Here is an 18,393-nt window from a genome sequence, read left to right as displayed (position 1 = left end):
GTTCCAAGCAGCACCACGATAAGATTAAAACGCTCCTCAAGTATACCACCGATGTACATAGGCACTTGGGGGTGAATGCTGATTTTCATCATTGTTAACAAAATTGATAAAGGGCATCCAAACTCTTATAAGTGTCTTTTTTTTGCTGTCCTCTCACCACCCTCAGATTTTGCGTGAGCTTCTCCAATAATGCAACCTGCCAAACTTTTTAATATCACTGTGCCAAAGTTACTTCCAATTCCATGCTATCGCTGTTCTTACAGCTGAAAATAACTGATTCAACAATTCCTTACATTTTAAATCTCTATTTATGCCCTCAAACAAACCCCAAAGTGCCAGTTGTGGGCTAAATCTTATCCACTATCCAGTGACTTGAACTCGCCTCCTAAAATACTTCCATCCGGGAGTCTTGCAGCACTGGTCAATCCCATCATATATGCACATACGTACCAATTAAACTACAGTTCCTCCAGCACCTTGGAGTTGCTCTAGGACACATTAATGAAAGCCTCCTGGGGGTGAGGTATTATTTATGAATCACCTTCAGAGATGGTTCTCTAATCCCTCCTGAAAAAGATTTATAGAGATACTTTTACCACATTGCATTCCAATCTAACAGGTCCACTATAAAGCCCAGCTCTTGTTCCCGTAACACTTTGAGATCCTCAGTAGAAGTTGCCCCCGGTTCTTTAGCCAAACATATACTGTCTTCTAGAAACCAGTCCTCTAATAGCTTCCTCATACTGCAGAATCTCCCTTTCAAACATCATCAGGAGGCAATTTCAGAGGTAGTTGGCTGAACTAAGAAATATCACAACTGTGCCCATGCAAACCAATCCGGTCCATGTGGGTTCAGTTTGTTCTCAATTTCTTCACAAGATAGTGGCCTATTATGTACATAAACGTCTCTTATACAGATGCTTTAAACATCATTAGCATGAAAGGATTCAGTATCCATTCCAGATTAGGAAATTTACACATATATCAGAACCTCCCACTGACTCTGTTGTAACCCAGTGCTTCACCATATCTTCTTCTACATGAGCACTTTGATTGGCTGCATAACAACATCCCAAATTTAGAACTTCCCAGCCTCCTTCCTAAGGCAGAGCATACAAAGGCTTTGCCATATTCTGGGAGCTTTGGTATCAAAAAAATATAAGTGTTCAATTGTTGCTGCTACTGTCTTAACTGTTGCCTAGTTTTTCCTGATGTTCAGCCAAAATCTGACTTCCTGCACTCTGGGATAATCAAGAGATCCTGGCCCTCAACCTTTCAAGTACTTGAAGAGTACTATCGTATCTCCCCTCAGTCTTCTATTCTCAAAGGCTAAACATACCCAGTTCCTTCAGTCTCTCCTCACAGGGCTAAGCGTTCAGTCGTCTGATCATCCTTGTTGTCCTCCTCTGAACCTGTTCCATTTTGTCTGCATCCTTCTTACAGTGCAATGTCCAGAACTAGATGCAGTACTCAAGATGAGGCCTAACCAGTGCTGAATAGAGAGGAACCAATACTTCACACGATTTGGAAACTATGTTTCTGTTAATGCAGCCTAACATAGCATTTGCTTTTTGTTGCAGCCACATAGCACTGTTGGCTTATATTCAGTTTGTGATCAACAACAGTTCCAAAATCCTTCTCACATGTAGTATTGCTGAGCTAAGCATCCCCCTCTCAGAGCTTGGAAAAGTTACTTTTTTGAACTACAACTCCCATCAGCCCCAGCCAGTGCTGGCTGGGGCTGATGGGAGTTGTAGTTCAAAAAAGTAACTTTTCCAAGCTCTGCCCCCTCTTATATCTGTGATCATGTTGTGAAAACTGTTTTACAAGAGATAGTGAAAGACTTAGCAGGAGGAGGACTTCATAATAGCCTCTGTGTTCTAGTCCAGGAAGTGGTCTCAAATCATATGCAATTCTACCCTGACTGGGGGAGGGAGGCAGGAGACATGCTAGGCATGAGTTTGTGAAGCTTAATGAAGGCACAAGTCAAGTTACAGTCAGACAACATCAAGGAAGGCAAGGTTCTGGTTCCAATAAGGCAAATTTAAGCAAAGGTGAAGTCAGGTATGAGCAGGACCGGCACCAGATTTGGGTGAGCCCTCAGGCACCAATTCCCCTTGCACCTCCACCTCCCACATTGTGATGTCAGTATGCTGTGTGTGCACATGCTAACATGATGACACGGAAGCCCACACTGGCTGCGGGGGTGGGGTGTTGTCTGGAAGGCTGGTGGATTCCCTGCTTCATGATCAGAGTCAGGTTGCAGGGCATGATTTGCAGTCACAAATCATGCTCTGCAACCTGACACCATTGTAGATTACAGAGATCCACCCTCCCAGTCACAGCCTGTAGATCTAGGCAGGGGCCCCTCAGGAGCGGCCAGAACCCTTGGGCCATGCCCCACCTGGCCGCCTGCTGGTGCCGGGCCTGGGTTTCAGTAAAGCAAAGTTTGAACAAATTAGATAGCACCCTGCATAGTTATATGAAGGTCAGGCTTAGGAGTAGGGTTGCCAGGTCAGAAGCATCCCAAAACCTGAGATTTGAGGGGTGGGCCCTAGTGATGTCATGGGGCGGGCCCGAGTGATGTCACGGGGCGGGGCCGAGTGATGTCATTATGCATGATACATTAAGCATTAATCACAGTTGCTTGGAGCATACAATTAAAAAAAATCTGATTGGAAATTAAGATAGAAATCTTAGCTAAAAGATACCCTAAAAGGTAGGGAACATTTAATCTAGCCTACTTGCTTTCAGCAAGAAGGATTAAGTGCCTTCAGGCCAGGGCAGTCACCAGAAGGCCACTGTACGAAGAAAGGAGCCTAGTGTTGTGATGTTAGATGGGAACTTTGGGAAGTAAAGATGGATGCTCCTTAAGGCTGCAATTCTAAACACACTTACTAAGGGATTAAGCCCCATAGAACTCAACAGGACTGACTTCTAAGTAGATATAGTTTGGATTGTGCTGTTGGTAAACCTTGACTAGGGTTCTTCTGCAAATACCTGCCTGGAATACCCTGCCCTTATCTTTTAACGTGGCTGCTCCAAACGTTTTTATAGATTTGACCCTTTACTACAGAAAGAGGTCTGAGAAATGAGTAATGGTAAGAAGTATCTTTTAAAATGGTTCTTTTCAATTCACTCTTGAATGAACATCATACCTAGGGCAGATCCACACCATTCATTTAAAGCACATTCAACACCCATTTGAAGGACATGAATCCCACCACAGAATCATGGGAATTGCAGTTTGTTAAGAGTGGTGAGAACTATAACTGTGAGGGGGAAATGACACTTCCCAGAATTCTTTAGGGGAAATCATGCGCTTTAAATGTGAGTTGGATGTGCTTTACACGTATTGTAATTCAATGGGATGTGGTTCATTCCCCTTAAATCTTGGCTTTCAGTGAAAACAATGGCAACATATCAGAGAGTTCCTGAAGCCCTTTCCTCTTCCCAAAGCAGAGTGACTTCTGCTACTAGGGTTGCCCTTCCCTAGCAACTGCCCTGCCAGTACCCTCTTCTCAGATCAGGGCAGTTTCGATTGCCCATCTTTGGCGGAATGGTTTCGACCTCATCCCTGGGTAGGGGATGTTTCATGCTCCAGACTGTCCCTGTCCATCAGTATGCTCCTTTCTCAAAGTAGCTTGAGCAGTGTTGGAGCAAGCTATCTAAATACCTGTAGCTCTTCTGCCATTGTCTGAATTCTGACAGCAATAACAAGCATCTTGGTTCTTGCAATGGCAATCTCTGCAGCAAACATCTGTTGTAGGTGCAACACTGGATTGCTCAGAACCTCTTCATGGTGTAAAACATTCCTGGTGAGGTACCTCCTCCTGCAACCACAAGTCATGGAGAAATTGAGTGCACTGGGATGCACCCCTGGGCATCTGAGGTCATGCACAACAGCATGGACATAACTCTGTGTCTGTCCTCATCCTCCACGATTCTTTCACCTTGCATGTCTCTCTGGTGTTGATAGCATTTCCACACATACCATGTGTTATGAATGACAGAAAGCAGTTTGCATTCCCCTTTTTTTCACAGTATGTATTCCCATACACATATGTGGTGGTTGCACTAGAGTCACTCAAATGAAAGACCAGGGATTAGTATCATTCTCTTTCTCATCTTGACCCATCAGTGCCCTGACTACACTGCCACTCTCAGTGGAAGTCTTTTCTTTGTATATTAATATTTCAAATACAATGTATGCCAGGGATAGTCAACATGGTGCTTTTCAGATGTTGCTGGACTTCACCTTCCATCAGTCCCAGCCAGCAAGGCCAATGTTCAGGAATGATGGGAGCTGTAGTCCAACAGCATCTGGAGGGCTTCTAAAAATAGGTCAAGGAAAAACATCCCATGCCCTTTTTGTGAGATTTCAAGTTAGTCCAGTCTTTCAGATGCCTGGGGCAAGCCTGTGGATAATACCAACCAACCAAACTTTCTTTCTCCCTCTGAACTCCTGGTCCTAATGATCCTGGCATCCATTCTACAGATCAATCAGCCTAACACCCATCCCTGGAAAAACCTGAGCAGATTATAAAGCAGTCAATCTGTAAGCACCTTGAAAGCAATGCAGTGATTACTAGGAGCCAACATGGATTTATGAAGAACAAATCCTGCCAAACTAATCTTATCTCATTTTTTGATTGGGTAACCTCCCTTGTAGACTGTGGGAATGCTGTGGACATATCTCAACTTCAGCAAAACTTTTGAAAAAATGCCCCATGATATTCTGATTAGCAAACTAGCTAAATGTGGGCTGGATGGAACTATCAGGTGGATCTACAGGTGGCTCCAGAATCGTACTGAAAGAGTGCTTATCAATGGTTCCTTCTCAAACTGGGCGGAAGTAACGAGTGGGGTAGCACAGGGCTTGGTTAATTTATTTTAACAAGGAGCAGGTACACAGTTTGGGAGTACTTGTGGATACAACTCTGTCAGTGGAGGGCCAGGCACTCTCTGTGGCTAGAAGTGCCTTTTATCAGCTGCACTTCATAAGACAACTATGAACATTCCTGGACAGGAGAGTGTGTCCACAATAGTTCAGGCATTGATGACTTCAAGACTGGATGACTGCAATGTACTCTATGTGAGGTTTCCCTTGCACTTGACCCAGAAACTCTAATTAGTGCAGAATGCTGCAACCAGATTGCTGACGGAAGTAAGACCCTATCAACATATAACACCTCTGCTCAGGGATCTGCACTGGCTGCCAATTTGTTACCAGGCCAAGTTCAAGTTTTACTACTGGTATATAAAGCCCTTAACAGCTCGGGACCAGTTTACTTGTGGGACCGCCTTATGCCATATGTGCCCATTTGAGCACTTCAATCTAAAGAACAGCCACTATTATAGATGCCACATAATACTCTTTCCGCACTTGCAAAAAACAGTTCTTATAGTGTAATGACATCAGGCAGGCGCCTTCACTGTATTCCTTTCGGCACTTGCTTAAAACTTTTTTGTTTAAGGCAAGCCTATCCAGACACATACATGTTGATCTGTTTTAAACTTTTTAGTTAGTGGCTGCTTTAATTGCTTCAAAAAATTTTCAATTACTCATTTTTAATTGTTTTACTGATAATTTTTTAATGTTTTTTGTAGACTGCTTAGAGGTTGTTCTACAATCGAGCGGTACATAAATTTTGTTCCATAAATAAAAAGAAAATCAGGCAATACTTGGCTAAATATACCAATGGTTCACTCAGGATAGGGCAGCTTCGTATGTTCAAAGGACAGTTCAAGTCAGAGCCAGTTATATGATACAGAAATAACTAAAAAAAAATAACCAAATGCAGTATCTAGGTAGCACATTGCCTCACTTGCTGCGAGAACAGGATATGTCTCATTCAAATATCCATGCCTACATTCACTTGCTACTCAGTGTCTTCAGTATAGAATAGGACCGTATTTTCAGGACTTGGCATACATACCAAGACTTTTGGAATCCTTGACCCAAAATCCCTTTCAATCAGCTTAGAGCATATTTGCATTTAAATAAACTTGCACATTAAATGCTGCTGATCATTACTGGGATCACGGCAGATAAGAGGGATGAAGTCCATTCCTCCCCTAATTGGAAAATTGCTCCATTGAAGCTGCTATTTGCATTGGAGGGAAATCGCCTGTTGGTGCGAGTTATGATAAAATTTCATTCCCACCCCCCATTGGCTGCTATTTATATATTTTTAAATACCCACATTAAACGCAAAGACATAATTAATGTCATGTGCAATTTAGCCCTTAATTTAAATCAATTTTGAAGAAAACAGAGCTGTCCCTTAGTACTCTGAATATTATAATCTTGTTCTAAATGGTATACCCAAATGAAAATTTAAAGGTGGTCACTGATGACTACAGGGGATACCAAGCAGCAGCATTACCTGCCAGATTCCATTATCAAAGCCATCCCTAGGAGTTGACAGACAACAACTGTGGCCTTGACTTGCACTATGACCAGTGTCACCCTCACACATATACTCCCCTTTTCCTCCAGCATTTCAGACACCCACATCACCCCTTCAAGCATCACGAGTCTGGGCATTTTGCTGGGTTGGCCAAAGTACAATTCAGCAATGGAGAGGTGTTAATTTTTAAATGGCTAATAATTAAACTAACCAAATGGTACTTCCCTGCATTGTTTCATCATTCTCAAATGCAATGACTTACGTAAAAATGAAACAGAAGGGCTTAAAACCAGATGCCTGCACAATTTTCTCTGCTACAAATGCAGTTAGACTGAAAGAACTATACATAATCCTACAAAAAGGTTTAGAAATTTGAACAAAACTGATCTTTTGAGAAAAGCACTAATTAGGAATGTTTTCAAATTATTAAAATACCAAGATTCTATGGTATCTTTTTAAAATCCCTCTTTCAACAACATGCATACAAACTGTAGAACAACAAAACTTAAGGAGTATCAGGGTAGCTGGCCAATATTCTCTGGAGGATTCTGCTATTTACCAAGTTTAGCCAATACACTTTAGAGCTATCATAAAAGGAAACAACTGCTTTCGTATTTTAGTTTTTTCAGACACACAAAGGAATAAAATATCTACTGACTTGTCATGGAGTTTGACACAATTTCAGAAGCTGCATGCAGTCTGATCTATGCATGCTCACTCAGAGGTATTCCACTATGCTCAATGGATCTTACCCATAGGAAAGTACACTTAAGATTGCATCATCAGTAATTTTCTCTACAAGCAACCAAACCTGATTATGAAGCAAGCAAATTATGCACATAAAACCATTAAATGTGCAGAGAAACTTTGACCCATAGATTAACACCTACAATCTTGGTTAATAATGGTTTTAAAAGCTATGCATTCATATGTCATTATTACAGTACAAATAAATAAAATCTTCAGACCTGCCCTTTAGCAATATTTATCGTCTGCCAGTAACGCTTGTTGAATACACTGAAAAGACTCCACACCAGTAGAGTAAGAATTTAAGAGTTAATCATGCCAGAAAGATGTCTCCTCTAAAGATTGATTATAATAGTTCTAATTGGATCTGTCTTCAAATGCCAGGATACCCCATTTACACTAAAGAACATGAAAATAAATACTATTTTAAATATTGGGAAGTTTTAAATACTCACTTGGCAGGGTCAATGACAAATCCAAGGGGGGGGGGAATCCCAACAGTACTTGTAATCAGGAATTCAATTGACGGAGAACATAACGTTTTCCTTTTTTTGGAAGTGTACAGCTAAAGACATTTGCATAATACAAGCAGAGAACATGAAATACCAGCAAAGTCCTCCACTAGCAGTGGGAGGGGGTGCTATTAGGGGAAATCCTTCCCCCATGGCTGAAGTTCAGCCTACTCATTAAAATACAAAATGGAAACAGCTGCTGTAAAAAGGAAGGGCAATATCCAAGCCGCTTCTCCTCAAAATCTTGGCAAGCAGACTAATTTACTGGGTGGATTCCCAGTAGTCAGAAAGTTCACTGTTTTAAAAAGTTTTCTTTCAACTGATAACACTGCCGTTATTAAGAGACAAATGATATTTTTCTGTAGATTGGGCATTCATTCACTGCTGTGTGAGCACTTGCTGAGGCCAGGTTCTGTGTTAAAAGAATCAGGAGATCAGGCTATTCCAGGATGTAGAGAAACTTTTTCAGCCTGAGGCCACATTTCCTTGTGGACAACCTTCCAAGCGCCATGTGCCAGTGTTGGGTGGGGCCACAGGCAAAAGTGGGCGGAACAACAAATATAAATGTTATGTTTGTTCCAATCTGTTCAGGGTGCAAAGCAAGGTCAGTGAAGGCTATGCCCTGGGAGAGGGGCTGTGGCCTGGGAAGAATTCAGAGGGCCACATAGAGAGGCCAAGAGCGCCACATTTGGCCCCCAGGCCTGAGGTTCACAACCCCTGATACAGCCATTACACTCTGAACAATGCAAAGCTGAAATGATATTAATTGGGAGGGAAATCTTTTTAACAGAGCTAAAGTTACCCCATGAAATGCCTATATGGGGCACTGACCCAACACATAGGGCAGGGCACACCCTCAACTTGGTTTTTGCTCCAGATGGAGGAAGAGTTGGTCTGGAGATAGGGGGGATGGATGTCACCCCATTATCATGGTCAGATTACTTTCTGGTGAAGTTTAGACTTATGGCTCTGATCCTTCCCTGCAGGAGTGGTGGACAGATGAAGATGGTCTGCCTCCAGAGCCTAATGGAATCCACTGGATTCCTGAATGCCCTGGGGGAGTTCCCAGTAGATAGAGCAGATGACCCTGTTGAAGCCCTTGTCATGCTGTGGAACAGCGAGGTGCGTCGGGCTCTTGACACGGTTGCCCCTGAGCGCCCTCTCCGGCATTGGGGAGCCCAGCTTGCACCTTGGTACACACCAGTGACCTAAGGGCAATGAAACAGGCTGGACGACGGCTAGAGTGCAAGTGGCAAAAGACGTGCTGTGAGGCTGATCGGGCACGAGTAATACATCATAACCGTGCCTACTGTGTGGTGGTGAGGGCGGCGAAGAAGGCCCACTTCTCTGCCTCCATCGCATCCTCAAATAGCCATCCGGTGGAGCTTTTCCATATTGTCAGGGGTCTGTTGACATCAACTCCAAGAAATGGAGTTTTAGACCCTTTGGAGGCCCACTGTGAATTGTCTGCAAGGCACTTTGAGGGTAAAGTTGCTCATCTCCGTAGCAGTCTTCATGCCCCGTCCACATCTACTGTAGTCCCAATGAGGTGTTCAGTGCAACGTCTGCTGCAACTTCTTGGGAACGGTTTCAGTTGATGCAGCCTGATGATGTAGACAAGGTGCTTGCGATGATGCGGCCAACAACGTGTCCTCTCGACCCTTGCTCTTCTTGGCTTATTAAAGCTTGCCGAGGGGGTCTGACCAACAGGATCCAGGGTTTGGTCAACGCACCATTGTGGGAGGGAGTGGTTCCAGCTGCCCTGAAAGAGGTGGTGAGTCGACCACTCCTGAAAAAGTCTACCCTGAACCCATTGGTTTGCGACATCTACTGCCCGGTTGCAAATACCCAGTTCTTAGGGAAGGTGATTGTAAGGATTGTGGTGCAGCAATCTCAAGTACTCTTGGATGAAGCAGATTATCTTGACCCATCCCAGTCTGGGTTCAGGCCTGGTTATGGGACTGAATTGGCCTTGGTCGCCCTGATGGATCACCATTATCGGGTGAAGGACAGGAGGAGTGCAACCCTGTTACCCTTACTTGATCTCTCAGCAGCTTTTGACACCATTGACCATGGTATCGTTCTGGGCCGACTTGGTGAGATGGGTATTGGAGGTACTGTTTAAGAGTGGTTCTGATCCTATCTCCAGAGTCGCTCTCAGGGAATAGCATTGGGTGACTGTCTTTCGGCCTCCTGGCCGTTGTGCTGTGGGGTGCCGCAGGGTACCATCTTGTCCCCCATGCTGTTTAACATCTACATGAAGCCCTTGGGAGTGGTCATCAGGAGCTTTAGGGTGAGGTGTCAGCAGTAAGCTGATGATACGCAGTTCTATCCCTCTGTAACATCTGAATCAGGAGAGGCCGTGCAAGCCCTGGACCACTGCCTGAACTCGGTAGTGGGCTGGATGAGGGACAATAAACTGAGTCTGAATCCTGGCAAGACGGAGGCACTGTGGGTTGGTGGTTCCCAAGTTTTTGCCTGCTTTGGACGGAGTTGTACTCCCTCTGAAAGAGCAGGTCTGTAGTCTGGGGGTGCTCTTGGATCCATCTTTGTCGCTAGAGGCCCAGGTGACCTTACTGGCTAGGAGTGCCTTTTTCCGGCTTCAACTGGTAAGACAGCTGCGGCCGTTTCTGGACCAGGATAGACTGACCACTGTTGTCCACGCACTGGTAACCTCCAGGCTGGATTACTGTAATGCGCTCTATGTGGAGCTAGCCTTGAGGTTGCTCCGGAAGTTGCAGCTGGTGCAAAATGCGGCAGTGAGACTGCTCACTGGGGCAGGGTATCGCCAGCATGTCACCCCACAGCTGAAAGAATTGCATTGGCTGCCCATTGGCTACCGGGCCAAGTTCAAAGTCTAGTTTTGGTCTACAAAGCCCTATATAGCTAGGGACCAGGATAACTGAAAGACCGTCTTACCCCTTATATACACAGTCAATCACTGTGCTCTGCAGGTGAGGGCCTCCTGCAGATACCATCTTATCAGGAGATTTGTTCTGCACAATATAGGAAACAGAGGTTGTGTGGCGGCACCTACCCTGTGGAATTTCCCTCGCCTTGAATATTAGGCAGGTGCCATTCCTGCTATCTTTTTGGCACCTTTTGAAGACTTTCCTCTTTCAAGAAGCCTTTTAAGTTGAGACTTATCCCAGTCTGCATCTGTGTTAGAATTGCTTGTTTTTTAAAATGTTTTTAACCCTTTTTTAAAAGATGTTTTTAAAGCTTTTAAAAAATGTTTTTAACATTGTTTTGTTTTAATGTATTTTAAGGTCTGTTTTTATGATGTTTTAAAGTGTTCTTAGCATTTCTGTTTGCCGCCCTGGGCTCCTGCTGGAAGGAAGGATGGGATATAAATCAAATAATAAAATAAATAAATAAAAATAAGTCAAGTCTCAACATTGTTTTGAATTTACTTGGGTGGCTGTTTCAGGCAAAAAGAAAAAGGCACAGTGTTATTACAGTTCGATTTAAACATACCTCAGTAATTATGCTACAAAGCTGCTATTCACATACAAAGAAGCACTTCCATATGCAACATAATCCACTTCAATTTGTGATACATGTAAACCCTTGCAGGCTTAAGCACTTGCATGCAATGCGTGTGGGTTGGTAGGTGGGTGGATGTTCCTTATGTCAGCCATGACCCACACAGCTGATGTCAGCATTGCATAAGACAAGATGAATGGCAGGCGGAATATGAATACACAAAATGGGACACTAGCAATGCCAGTCTTCTTTTACTTCTTATTGGCTGCTTTGCAAAGCCTGATGATTAGGATTGCAAGGCACTTTTAAAATGAGGGAACTGTTCATATATAGCAATAACAACATAAAGCCTTCAGACTGAGCAGGTCTAAAGGGCTCAAGTCTGGCCCTGCAGCCTATACTCATGTCCTTCCTTCCACCACCCCATGGACTCAAATGTAGAGGGGAGGGGGTTGGAAACATACTTTATTGCTCTAGAACGGAGGAGAGGGGAAGACGACTGCATCTTCTTCAGCCTCCCACTTTGGTCTGCTTTCTGTGAGCAGAACAATCTCTGTGGGAGGTAGCTGGCCTCTCATGAGACATGCAGGTCTCCCAGGGGACTGGACTGCATTCATGGCTCTCTGGTAACTGTTGCAAATGTGACAGTGCAACTCAGCTTGAAGCCTGGGAGGAGACTGCATGCTACATGGGAAGTAGAGAGAAGTCCTCCTAAATTCCTAGACTGCTCACCTTTCCTTCCAGGTGTAAACTGATATCCTCAGAGGAAACTAATCTCTCTTCTTGCTCCTTCTCTGATCTCAGTCTTCCCTTTGTTGTTCTTGCCAACATGGCTCCCTGAGGAGGAACACAGATGCAGCAGACATCTCCCCTGTAGCATCTCCTATCTAGTTCGTCTTTTCTATCTTAATGTATTTCCTACAATAAACTTACTTCGATATTTTTCTTATAGACTCTCAGTTCAATTTCTACCAAGCTGAAGTATAGCTTAATTCTGCAAAATACCATTATAATCCATTGATCCCAGCAGGTTAATGGGCTCAGGGCACAAAGTGGCGAGGCAGTAAATCTAAGAGAAATTGCTGAGACTAAGAACAAAAGCTAAAAGGCAAAAATAGAGAAAGAATCATAGCTGAGAGTCCTGCAAGTTCCAGTGGACGTGGTCAGATCCCAAAGCTAACATGAGACAACTTAGAAGCCTGGATGTACAGAGTTTGGCTGAGTACAGACTGGTGCAAGCCATAAAGATGGAGAGACCAGGGCAGACAGAAGATGCAAACACCGTAGCACCTTGGGACATCAACAATACGGTACAATCTCTTATTGCTGGCGCTTTAACAGATTCTCAACTCGTGGATGTTAAGGAGGAGGAAACTGGATATACAAGGTATACAAGTATACAGGTATACAAGACCAAATTCGGGCATATAAAGAAATTGTTACCATGTGGCTAAGGGAAGGTGAATGCCCCCATACGCATGCAGAAAATTTCCTGAATTTAATTGATAAACTGAAGGTTGCAGAAGGCAATCTGGATAATGCCCAGAAAATAGTGTTTTTTCTAGCTTCCTTACCAAAGGAATATGCTCCACTGTTGATGCTAAACCTTCCCCTGAATTTAGAACCATTCTTAAAGAGTTTAAAAGAGAATCAGAGAGACACTCCCAATACAAAGAGGAAAGTTCAAGTGGTTCAAATTACACAGCTAAAGAAAAACAAAGAGACAGGCGTTTCAGGAAAGCTCCACCCAGCAGCCAATCAGAGGAAGGGGATAGGTTTGAATGGCATGCATGCATGCATGCATGTGGGAAAAGGGGCCACTTCAAAAGAAACTGTCAGCCAATGGTAGCTCTCCCTTTAAACAAAGCCAAGCTGCCAGTAAACAGAGAGAGAAATAGAGCAAAGATTCTTATCATCCTCAAAAGATGAAGGCTTTCTCTCTCACTCAAAGCAGCTCAAAAACACTGCATGACTGATAGACAGTGAAGCAATCAGCCACATGACTTCAGATATTAATTTTTTCGAGACTTTGAATCCAGATTTAACTGCAAGAGTTGTCTAGATAATGGAACATCTGTTGAAGTGAGAGGAGTTGGATCAGGCACACTGAAATGTTTAACTGTGCCTGGCTGCGACAATGGACTGGATGAGGGCTAATAAACTGAGGCTCAATCCAGACAAGACTGAGATGCTGCTAGTGGGTGGTTCTTCTGACCAGATGGTGGATGTCCAACCTGTCCTGGATGGGGTTGCACTCCCCCTGAAGGAGTAGGTTCATAGCTTGGGAGTTCTCCTAGAACCATCTCTGTCACTTGAGGCTCAGGTAGCCTCGGTGGCACGGAGTGCCTTCTACCAACTTCGGTTGGTGGCCCAGCTACGCCCCTATCTCGACAGAGATAACCTGGCTTCAGTTGTCCATGCTCTGGTAACCTCCAAGTTAGATTACTGCAATGTGCTCCACATGGGGCTGCCTTTGAAGATGATTCGGAAAGTGCAGCTTGTACAAAATGCAGCAGCCAGATTGGTAACAGGGACCAGACAGTTCCAACATATAAAACCGATTCTGGCCCGCTTGCATTGGCTGCCTGTATGTTTCCAAGCTCAATTTAAGGTGCTGGTTTTAACCTATAAAGCCTTACATGGCTTAGGACCACAACACCTGATGGAATGCCTCTCCCGACATGAACCCACCTGTACATTACACTCAACATCTAAGGCCCTCCTCCAGGTGCCTACTCTGCAGGAAGCTGGGAGGCTGGAAACAAGGGAGAGGGCCTTCTCAGTGGTGGCCCCCAAATTATGGAATGATTTCCTTGACGAGGTGCGCCTGACACCAACACTGTTATTTTTCGGCGCCAGGTCAAGACTTTCCTCTTCTCCCAGGCATTTTAGCATGTGTTTTTAAATTGTTTTTTGTGATGTAAAATTTGTATATTTGTTTTTAATGTTTTTAATTGCTGTAAACCACCCAGAGAGCTTAGGCTATGGGGCCGTATATAAATGTAATAAATAAATAAACTGATGAAGGAAGTTGCACGATACAACTCTAAGATGTCTGATATGTCCCACAAATTGATGGAAATGTTGTACGTGGTGCTACATTAACTAAGACAGGCTTAAATATGACCTTTTATGATAACTTGTGCACCATCAGTGTGGATGGAGAAGTGCGTGCCAGAGGCTTTGAGAGTCAAGGTGTGCTTGAACTGGACTATGTAAGACAACAGGCAAATGTGATAAAGTGCTGTTCAAGTGACAAATGTCTTGATTTGTGGCACAGACATTTTGCACATGCACATACAAGTGCAATACTAGACATGCAAATAAATGATTTAGCCAAAGGCATGACAATAAAGATGTGCAAAACAGTGAGGAGAGATGTGTGAATTGCATACAAAGAAAGTGTTCGACCATCTCTTCCAAACCAAAGCACAAGTCAATCAACTCAAGTTCTGCAGCTTGTTCATTCAGATACATGTGGACCCCTTAACACTTCAAAAGCTGGAAATTCTTATATTTTGGTTTTCATAGATGATTATTCCAGATATTGTATAACTTATCTGCTGAAAGAGAAAAGCCAGGTGCTGGAAATGTTCATGGTTGCAACATACTGCTTGAACAATAGGTTTGGCAGAAGTCAATGGAGGTGAGTACCTCTCACACCATTTTCAAATATATATGAATGAGCAAGGCACAGTACCATATACACCAAAACAGAATGGTGTTTCAGAGAGAAGATTTAGATCCCATATGCAAATGGTGAGATGTATGTTGCTAGATGCAGGGCTCCCCAACCACTACTGGGGAGAGGCAGTGATAGCAGCCACATACCTACAAGATAGGCTGCCACCTAAAGCAACAGCCAAAGCTCCATATGAGCTATGGCATGGGCAAAAGCCAAATATGGGACACATCAGAATGTTTGGGTCCAAGGCTTTTGCTCACATACCAAAAGAAAAGAGATCCAAACTGGATGACAGAGCTACAGAGGGAGTCATGACTTGATATGAGCCAGGATGTAAAGGCTACAGAATCCTAGACCTTAAGACAAGAAGGATCACAGTAAGCTCTGTAGTATACTGTGATGAAAGTCAGAAAACTGATGTACATCATTCTTATGCAACTGACTTAATGGAAGAAATTCCTAACCAAGAGAACCTGATACAACACTGACCAATATACAGAGGTGAAGTCCACAAGCCTCCCTCAGCAGCTGAAGATGAAGCGATGGGGACCCAAGCAGAAGGAGATATTGGGCAATGTGCAGGAGCCACCATGAGGCTCCTGAACTAGAACTCAGGCCTTCATTCCGATGCAACAAAGGTATACCAGCCAGATGACTGTCCTACCTTGCAAGGGAGATGTCACTGTGCGAACCTTCAGCATGGGAAGACATTGAAGGGATGCCTACAGCTGAAGCTGATAAATGGAGAAAGGCAGCACAGTAGAAAATAGAGGCTCTACACAAGAATCAAACTTGGACACTCACAGAATTGCCAACAGGGAAAAGCCTGTGGGCTGCAAGTGGGTATTCAAAGCCAAGCAAAATGCAGAAAGGAAAACTGAACGCTACAAGGCAAGACTAGTAACCAAGTGCTATTTCCAGAAATATGGGAAAGATTATGATGAAATATCATCTGCAGTGGTGAAACACAGTACAATAAGAACACTTCTAAATGTAGCAGCTGCAAGAAGCATGCATGTTGAACACTTAGATGTTAAGACTGCATTTCTACATGGAGAGATCTCTGAAGATATTTATATGGAACAGCCTCCTGGATTTGAAAAAATCAGGAGACAAGCAGCTTTCATGCAAACTTCAGAGAACTTTATATGGGCTGAAGGCAGACGCTCATCAGAGAAGACTTCAAACAAGGTAAAAGGGATCCTTGTCTAAACACACACTGCAGAAATAACAAGCGGACTTACATTTTGACACATGTTGATGATATGCCTCAGTTTTATGAAGAAGAATCTGACTGTCAGGAGATAAAGGTTACACAACTGGAACAAGTCACCTACTATCTTGGGATCCAAATAGAGAGAGAAGAGGATGGAAACTACCTCCTTAACCAGAAGCACAAGATTCAGGAACTTCTAGTATACATGGGGCTCAAAGATGCCAACCCAGTGGCTAAACTCACAGAAACAGACTTTCTGGAGGGAAATGAACAAAGTCCACTCCTACCAAGTAATGATCAGTATAGAACAGTTATTGGACAGCGGCTATACCTGGCTACCAATACCAGGCCAGATATAGTAGCTGCAGTAGGGGTATTATGCAGAAGAACCAAGCCAAAGTCTGAAAGGCACTGGGCACCGAAAACTCAAGTTACAGGCCACTGCTAATCAAGTCAGTGGCTTATGCAGATGCAGACTGGGCCAGCAACACCACAGACCGCAAATCCACGAACGCCCATCTGCTCTTCTATGGAGGTGGAGCAGTAAACTGGTCAAGCAGAAACAAAGTACTGTGGCAAATTCATTCACAGAGGCACAGTATGTGTCAGCTGCCCAAGCATGTCAAGAACTCATGGCTATGCAACCGATGCCTGAGGAGCTAGGCATCGTTGACCCAATGCCCATGAAGTTCTTTAAAGATAACCAAAGCTGCATAAAGCTCTCTCAGACTGAGAAGATTAACTCACACAGCAGGCACACAGATGTGAAATATCACATATTGAAAGATGCACAACAGAAAGGGCTTATTGAGCTAGAATACTGCTCATCAGAAGATATGATTGCAGATGTTCTCACTAAGCCACTTCCCAGAGATTGCTTCCAGCTTCTACAAAAGAAGATGAACCTTGCTGGATGAAGATTCATTGAGAAGGGGTGTTGGAAATGTGACAGTGCAACAGTGTATAAAAGGTGACAGACCCCAAAACCACAGCTGTGCAGACAACTTTGTCATATAAGAATAAATCAGGTTTGAACACCTGGGAAGGAACTAGATACAAAGGCACACAGCCCCAAAGATAACAAATTAAATGCAGTAAGTAAATGTACCAAGTGAGTGTTCTATCTAAGACCAATTTGGCACCTATAATGACAGCCCAAGCTACAGCCACCACAAAATCTGTGTGCAGAGATGCTCAGCAAGACCTTCAACACCATCTCAACCTTTTCCAGGTAATTGTCATGATAGAGCAAGGTCACTTCCAGGTCATTAAGAAGGCAACAATCTCAATAAAGTTGACCTCTGGCTAACCCAGAACTAAATGGTGTCAGCTGTAGCCATTAGAATTAGATAGCTGATACACTACTGTGGGAGGTATAGTTGAACACTTCCTCTGCTCCTAATGTGAAGAAAGCACACCAATTAGCAGGATTTTAAATGCTCTCTTTTTAGCAGGATCCAAGGCAGGATCCTCTTCACTCTTACCAGTCAGTAAATTCCAGCAGTAAGTTCCACTTCGTTCAGTGAGTAGGCATACAAAAAATTGGACTCTCAGTCAGGAAGAGATCTCACATTTTAAAAAATACTTGCTAGTTTCTACATTCATAAGAGGTTTGGGAGGTGGGCAGAGGAGACCTGCTGCTGATCACATTCCAGGTAAAATCCCAGGAGTCCAGTATATTTGTTTATTATTTGTACTTATAGCCTGCCCTTCAGCAAACGGTCCCAGAGCAGGTTACAAAAATATCACAAGTAGAACAGGTACAAATTATCTTTAAAATTTCATAAAAGAATCTACAACAAATAACAAAGTGAACAAAACAGCAATAGTGAATAGCAGTATGTTATCAACAAAGGTACAAAAAGTTTTTAATTATTTCACAATACAAAGTGTTGAACTGTTCTTTTGCTGCTATTATGTTTATTATTGTGTTTCTTTGATTTTACTGTCCTATATACTGTTTCTAACTTTAAAACAAGCTGTCTTCAAGCCCAAGAAAAAATGGACTGCCTTCAAGTTGGTTCCAACTGATGGCCACCCTATGAATAGGGTTTCCATGGTAAGTGGTATTCAGAGGTGGTTTACTGTTGCCTTCCTCTGAGGCTGAGAAGCTGTGACTGGCCCGAGGTCACCCAGTGAGCTTCATGGCTGTGTGGGGATTCAAACCCTGGTCTCCCAGGTTGTAGTCCAGCACTCTAACCACTACACCACACTGGCTCTCAAGCCCAAGAGGGACAAGATAAAAATATTATAAACAAACAAGGTAGGAATCAAAACTAATAAAAAACAGGAGCCCTAAAAAACATTGTTAGATTGTTGAGCCCCCTTTAGGAT

The 18,393-nt window shown here is 43.5% G+C and overlaps 1 protein-coding gene across 33 annotated transcripts in view; it reads right to left on the bottom strand.

The window, feature by feature from the left end:
* SORBS1 (sorbin and SH3 domain containing 1) overlaps positions 1 to 18,393 on the bottom strand; it is a 270,925-nt gene that overhangs the window by 196,149 nt on the left and 56,383 nt on the right. For 10 of the 33 annotated variants that reach the window (XM_061634690.1, XM_061634703.1, XM_061634697.1 and 7 more), the window contains exons 1-3: positions 7,616 to 7,789; positions 3,677 to 3,833; positions 451 to 567 (exon numbers count right to left, since the gene is read on the bottom strand). The exons of 2 other annotated variants lie outside the window; for them this stretch is intronic. The gene's annotated coding sequence lies outside the window, so the exon portion shown is untranslated. Of the gene's footprint in view, positions 1 to 450; positions 568 to 1,339; positions 1,493 to 3,676; positions 3,834 to 7,615; positions 7,792 to 18,393 lie in introns of those variants that run through there. 21 more of the 33 variants (XM_061634717.1, XM_061634709.1, XM_061634715.1 and 18 more) reach the window with 8 other exon arrangements.

This window comes from Rhineura floridana, chromosome 7 (genome assembly GCF_030035675.1).
Source record: "Rhineura floridana isolate rRhiFlo1 chromosome 7, rRhiFlo1.hap2, whole genome shotgun sequence".
NCBI lineage: Eukaryota > Metazoa > Chordata > Lepidosauria > Squamata > Rhineuridae > Rhineura > Rhineura floridana.
The sequence above is the reverse complement of the archived record's forward strand: the minus strand, read 5'-3'. Positions and strand labels throughout refer to the sequence as shown.